This window comes from Phragmites australis, chromosome 3, assembly GCF_958298935.1.
Source record: "Phragmites australis chromosome 3, lpPhrAust1.1, whole genome shotgun sequence".
NCBI classification, from domain to species: domain Eukaryota; kingdom Viridiplantae; phylum Streptophyta; class Magnoliopsida; order Poales; family Poaceae; genus Phragmites; species Phragmites australis.
This window is the reverse complement of record NC_084923.1, coordinates 18213293-18221205: the sequence shown is the minus strand read 5'-3', so window position 1 is coordinate 18221205 and position 7913 is coordinate 18213293.

The window sequence follows — 7913 nt, the reverse complement described above, 5'->3', positions numbered from 1 at the left end:
TGGTAAAAGAGAGGGAATCGAGAAAATACTGAGAAGACATGGTGAAGTTATCCGCAGTTGGACCGGGAACGATCACGGATTGACCGGGAACGGAAGATTTAGGAATTTCTTGTGTTTTCATTGAGGTCTGGGGGAGAAGGGAAAATGATTGGTATTGGACTTAACAGGAGCTGGCGGTTAGACCGATAGCCGTCGCGGTCAGAACGCAGGAGGCCAGAAGCTCGAGAAGTTCCTGTATAGCTGTGACGGTCAAACCGAGGATAGGTGCAGTCAGACCGTGAGAGCGCAGAGGGGAAAATTGTCTCTGTATAGATGTGGCGGTCAGATCGAGTATAGATATGGCGGTCAAACCGTTGGAGCAACATAGCTCCACAAACATCAGATTTTGATTCAAGATGGGATATTAATAACCATATTAACTTTTGAGGAGTGTAGTTATAATCATATGCAATTTGACATAGACATGATCATAGAAATATATGTTTGAATTAAGATAGAATAACAAAATTAAATATAAGTAATATGAGCATGTGAGCCAAAAGGTAAGATAGCTATAACATAAAGGTATTTCAAACAACATGTGCCCGAAGGTTCAAGCAACATTTGAGAAGCCGATGACATTAAGCTCATTTCTTAACTTGCAAAAATGACTTTGATCTAAAGGTTTTGTGAAGATATCCGCTAATTAATCTTTGGTCCGCAAATTATCTACTAGGATATCGCTTTTGCATACATGATTTCTAAGAAAATGATGGCGAATATCGATATGCTTGGTTCTAAAGTGTTGGACTGGATTTATGGCTATTTTCATGGCACTTTCATTGTCACACAAAAGAGGTACTATTTTGAACTCAACTTCATAATCTAACAAGATTTTCCTCATCCATAGCAATTGAGCACAACAACTACCCGCGAAAACATATTCCGCTTCAGCGGTAAAAAGTACTACGGAATTTTGTTTCTTAGATGACCATGAAACTAGCGATTTTCCTAGAAATTGGAAACTTCCGGAGGTGCTTTTTCTATCAACTTTACAAACCACATAATCGAATCCAAATATCCAATTAGCTCAAACTTAGCACCTTTTGGATACCAAAGCCCTATGCTAGGAGAGAATTTTAAATATCACAAAATGCGTTTAATGGCCATCAAATGACATTCCTTAGGTGATGCTTGTAACCTTGCACACATGCACATACTAAACATGATATCGGACCTACATGCGGTAAGATAAAGCAAACTACCTATCATTGATCTATAAAACTTTAAATCTATTGGTTTATCTCCTTCATCAAGATCAAGATGACCATTAGTCGCCATAAGAGTCTTGATAGGCTTTGCATCATGTATACCAAATTTTTTCAATAAATCCTTCAAATATTTTGATTGACTAATAAAAGTCCCATCTTTGAGTTGCTTGATTTGAAGTCCAAGAAAGAAACTCAATTCTCCAATCATAGACATTTCAAATTCCCTAGACATCATTTTCAAATTCCTCACAAAAATCTTTGTTAGTAAATCCAAAAATGATATCATCAACATATATCGGTGACACAGGAACCAGGGGTCCCCGAGTCCCGAGGCCAGACCAGCAGGTTGCCACGTGGCGACCTCCCGCGGGGATGATCTCCCCGAAGTGCGAGAAGACTAAGTCCCGGGAGAGGGCGCTCGGGGCCATGAACAGTGGCCCCCGAGTACCCGAGTTCCCCGATGATCTGCGAAGACCAAGTGCCGGGAAGAGAGTGCTCGGGGTCATGAACAGTGGCCCCCGAGCACCCAAATCCCCCGACGATCAGAAAAACCGAGTACCGGGAAGGGTGTGCTCGGGTCTGCGAAAAGTGGCCCCCGAGCACCTGAGTACCCCGAGGACCCAAGGAAGGTAGTTCCGGGAGAGAGTGCTCGGGGCTGCATGCCGCGGCCCCCGAGCACTCGATTCCCCGAGAATCTGAACAGTCAATTCTGGGAGAGAGTGCTCGGGGCCGTGAACAGTGGCCCCAGAGCACTCGATTCTCCGAGGACCAAGAGAGGGTGTTTCTGGGATAGAGTGCTCGGGGATGTGAACAGTGACCCCCGAGTACTCGGTTTCCCGACGGCCTAAGAAGTCCTTCACCGGTGGCCCCTATAGAAGCCTAGCGGTGAGGTGTCAACTAGTGAAAGGCCCAGTGCCGCATTTAAGAGGGCGCGTGGCCTGTCACTTCCAACTGCTCCTGCCACGCTCGGTGTCAGCCCCTGCCACGGCTTGGCAGAGAGGCGTGGAGATATTTAATGCACTGGTCTCATCCCGCGTCATCCGGAGCGCCTCGGGATAGCATTGCGATGCCCAAGGCGTCTCTCCTACCACCCTGTTGTGTCAGGCGAACAAGACTGGGCGGACACGCCGGGTTGCTCTATGGCTGCCCGGTGGGCCCGCTCCGCGACGCCCGTTGCCAACGCCATCATGACGACCGAGACCGGGCGGGGGGCGCGTTTTCAACCCCGCCGTCACTTCGCGCAGCAGCTCATAATGGCTGCTTTTTCATTTATGGCGCCTTGGAACTCCTGCCCTCCCCTTCGGGGTACGTTACCATCGGCGGGTATTTAAAGAGGAGCCGGTGGACACAGAGAAAAGGCCAAATCCAGACAGATCCAGCTCTCTGACTCTCTCTCTCGGACAGGAACGAAGACCGAAGGCAGAAGAACACCCCAGTACAAGCACAGAAGCTGAGACCACTGAAGAACAAGGAGCCCGAAGCTCTAGGATAGACAAACATTCTTGTAACCAGCAACATCCCTGAGAGACATCCTCAGTGCATTTATAGCATACACACAGGAGTAGGGTGTTACGCTCAGTGCGGCCCGAACCTGTCTAAAAATCCCTCCAGTGAATTTACTGTATTCCGCATTCGAGCATTCCATTCCACCTGCCATCGCATTCACGTCCATTTATTTCCCCCGCGAACAGATTCAGAATCATCCCCCCGGCCGAATCTCAAAGGGGGTCCCTCCGGATCCCTGCTTTAGGAGTTCACCCTCCGACAACATAGATTTGACATACAAAGAAATCATTTGTAATAGATTTAGTGAACAAAATACTATCAACTTTCCTAATTTTGAAGCCTTTAGAAGCAAAAAAATTTCTAAGTCTCTCATACCACGCATGTGGGTCTTGTTTAAGGCCATAGAGAGCTTTAGAGAGTTTATATACATGATTTGGCTTTTTAGGATCTTCAAACCCGGGAGGTTGTTCAACAAAGACAAATTCACTAATTTTACCATTCAAAAAGACACTTTTTACATCCATTTGATATAACTTAATATTATGAGATGAAGCAAAAGCAAATAAGATTCTAATAGCCTCAAGTCTAGCTACAGGAGCAAAAGTTTCACCGAGATCCAAACCTTTGACTTGAGTATATTCATGTGCAACAAATCTTCCTTTGTTTCTCACAATAATTCCTTCTTCATCTTGCTTATTCCCAAAAAATCCATTTTGTGCCAATCACATTGTGATCTCTTGGTCTTTCTACCAATTCTCATACATCATTGCGGGTGAAGTTGTTTAGCTCTTCATGCATTGCATTCACCCAATCCGGATCATTTAGAGCTTCTTCTATATGGTTAGGTTCAATAGAATAGTGTTCACAAAATGAAGCAATACGAGAGCGAGCTTGAACACCCTTACTAAGATCACCAACAATTTGATCAATAAGATGATCATTGGGAATGGCATGGTGAACTTCTGGATGTGCTATCGATACTTGTAATGGAGTTGATGAAGTGGTAGCTTATTTTGATTGATCATCCATGTCTTCCATATTATGAGCTTGAACTTGATCATTTGTATTGGAAGAACATGGAATAGCCCGAATTGAGGTAGATGGATCATCCTCGTGTTCATCTTCCACTTTTGGCTTGATGTCATCTATTGACGTATTCTTGATAGCACTTCTTAACCCTTAATTACCTACATCATCCAAATTTTCTTGCTCTTCTTGAGAGTCATTAGTTTCATTAAATTCAACATCATGTGTCTCTTCAACCAAACCAGAATTTTGATTGTAGACATGATAAGCTTTACTATAAGAAGAATAACCAAGTAAGAAACATTTATCACATTTTCTTTGAAATTTTGATAAACGAGTACCGTTCTTTAGAATATAGCATTTGGACTTGAAAACTCGAAAATATGAGATGTTTGGTTTTCTTCCAATAAGAAGTTCATATGGAGTCTTTTTCAATAATCGATGACAATACAATCTATTCGATGAATGGCAAGCGGTGTTGATAGCTTCAGCCCAAAAATTATCCGAAACATTATATTCCGAAAGCATTGATCTTGCCATATCAATAAGAGTCCGATTCTTCCTTTCTACTAACCCATTTTGCTCCGAAGTGTATTTGGCTGAGAATTCATGTTTGATACCCTTTTCTTCAAAAAATCCTCAACCTTTGTGTTCTTAAATTCGGAGCCATTGTTACTTCTCACTTTCTTGACTTTGAACTCAAATTCATTTTCGGCCCTTTTAGCAAAACTTTTGAAGGTGTTAATTACAACAGTCTTATTATGTAAAAAGAATACCTGAGTAAATCTAGAAAAATCATCAACAATGACAAGATAATAGCTATTACCTCTAATACTTACATATGTAGTAGAATCAAATAAATCCATGTGTAATAATTCTAAAGGTCTTAAAGTTGATATGTAGCTTTTGTATGGATGTGAATTTCCCACTTACTTTCCGGCTTGACAAGCACTACATAGCTTGTTCTTCTCAAATTTCACGTCCTTCAACCCTACAACTAGATCATGCTTTAACAAGCGATTTAGTTTATTCATGCCAACATGACCAAGCCTTCTATGCCAAAGCTAACCTTTTGATGACTTTGTAAACAAATATGTTCTTAGGCTTGCATAGTTAGAAGTGAAATCAACTAGATAAAGATTACCATATCTAAAACCATTGAAAACTACACTATTGTCTTTCATGCTAGATTAACCAAAATATTATTCCGGTAGTCCCGGCACGTGTGTTGTGCCCAAGGATCAGAACATATGCCTTCCAACATGTACACCACAACATAGCTTAATAAAGAATGAGTAATAAATATTTATATTACAAGTATTAAGCATGCAACTGATTTCAATAATTTACAAACCAAAGCGAGCTAGGAGGAGACAAAACCCCTCAACTCCTAACCACAAAAGAACTACACAGCGGAAAGATAAACTTATAAACAACAAAAGAGAACGGCGCGGCATGCCCTTAGGCACCGTCTTAACACGCCACCTTCAGAGTAGGATGCACTACTCTTGCCCGCCACCCTGATCGGCACGCACGAAGTAGCCAAAAACAGCATCTTCTCCAGCAACAGGAGTACCTGAAAACGCAAGCATGAGTATGAAGGTACTCGCAAGACTTAAACCATATAGAGCACATATATATAGCTCGACTCCAAGGATTATGCATTGATCATTAACAAGGATAAACCACAGGTTAGGTAAAACATATGCACTAAGCATCCTAGACATATGTGTGAGCGACTGAAACTTTACCAACACATACTACGAAGACACAAAGTAGCCAAAAATAGCCTCTTCTCCAGCAACAGGAGTACCTGAAAGTGCAGGCATAAGTACGAAGGTACTCGCAAGACTTAAATCATATAGAGCAGATATACATAGCTCGACTCCAAGGATTATGCATTAATCATTAGTAAGGATGAACCACAGGTTAGGTAAAACATATGCACTAAACATCCTAGACATGTGTGAGCGACTGAAACTTTACCAACACATAAGAAAACTGTCCTGCAACTAACAACTGAACAAGTAACTGTAAACAAAATGTATATCGACAAGTAACAAGTACCAACATCACCATCTCCCACATACTGAACCACAAACCATACTCGAAACTCTATGACCAATGCAGATGGATAGAAGTATGCTCATGATCGAGAGCGCGACAGTTTGAACTGTTTATACACCCTGCAGGGGATACTCCTGGACCCACACGACACGAGGACCATTCGGCTTCTGCCACCGTCCAAAGTGCACACAAGGGGGTACTCGTGACAACCTTTTCCAACCAACCCCAACTGTTTGGATCATGCATCGCTCGGTGCAGTGGTACTAGAACTACTCCCGGAGCAAACTAGTACCGCTACAAGCCCGCCCGCTCACACCGTCGATGTCCACACCCAAAAAGCCACAGATGCGAAGGTATTCGGCTCACCTTACCATTATATCGGTATGTGGTGAGTAAGGTAAGTACTAAACCCAAAAACACTGATGATCGGTGCTTAACCGGTGCAAAGCGGTCTATGGTGTCCGGTTTCCTCTACCGACCTACATAGGGGAACTCCACATCCGGGCAAGACAAAACACCAACCTAGCACTGCCCACACCTCGTCTCATACTCACCACTCGTACGACCATCTCAACCTCATCAAGTGTATGTAATCATAATAAGGTCATATGCTCGTGAACAATGGGATGCTCTGTCGTTCGACTTCTACCGAATGACCTAAGCATGGCTAAACTTATAAGTCAAACTCATACCTAGACATTGACAACATCTCAAGGCTATAAGAAATGTAAATACACAAGTATTCAAAGTAGAAGAATGCAATCGGCATAGGTTCTACCCATTGGTACCCGACACTGACTCACTAAATATGCACACATACATAAGCATATTTCATCAATTTTAAACCTATCCAATTACACAAGAAAGATTAATATGCTTAGTTGCTTGCCTGGATGCACTAGCTCAAATAGGTGGGGCGCCTCGGGATCACCCTCGGCCTCCGGGATCGACGGATCGACGATCTCTAAAAAGGATCAACGCGTACACTAAAAATTAGTATGAATGAAGTGCAATAAGGTATGCTGCAAAGCTCAACACATGCTAGAAGTATAAGATATGCGAATCAACGCAATACTAAACGATCTAAATGAAATCCAGAAATTAACAGTCATCCGGAGTATCCAGATTGGTTCGGAGTATCCGGGCTCAGACCCTCCGGATGACCCTCCGGAAGAGGTGCTCGGTTGCTGCTTTTAATTTGACTGGCCCGGAGTACCCAGGTGAATCTAGAATGTCGAGTTCCGGAGTATCCGGGCCATCCTCCGGTGAAGGCTCTCTGTTAGCACTATTCTAACTTGACCCGGAACCTCCGAGTTGGTCCGGACTATCCGGGATATACCGGACACTCCAAGTGAGGTTCCGAATGAAGCTCTCGGCTACACTATCACATAATTACCCAGAGTCTCTGGGTTTGTCCGGATGATCCGAGTAATACAGACTTGGGTTCTTCACGAGTTTTACCTCGGGTGATTTGACTCATTTTACAAATCTATGCTACACAAACGTGCATATGCCCTATCCAAAAGGTTCTAAACCAATCTCGTACCCTAAACCCTAACCAAATTTGAACACAATTCAACGGACGAATTCTGCTGAACCCGGAGTATCTAGGTGAGTCCAGAGTATCCGAGTCAGCCCAGAAAAGTTGTTCTCGAGTGGATTTTTGTTTGATTCGAGTTGCGATCTTTTACAAGACTAAAGGAAACATATTAGAGACAATATAAGAGTACTAGAACTTACTCATCAACTAGCAACACGACTCTAGAGCTCAGATTCGACCAAAACTCCATTTTTGCTCCAAAAAGCTCAAGAATGCCAAGAACTTCAAGAACTACTCGATTCTTCCACGAAAACAAAAATGGATTGGATAGATGAGTAGATCATGAGCTAGAGAATGCAATGGTACCACATGCATACCTTGAATCCTCCACTTGAGCTCGAATTTTCAAGGAAAAGAGAGAGTACTTGAGTGGGAGAGGGAGAGGGGGAGGGGAGCTGCTACTGCAGCTTGGGTGGGGCGTGGGGAGTGAGGAGGGGAGAGAGAGGGGGTAGGTGGGGTGCTGC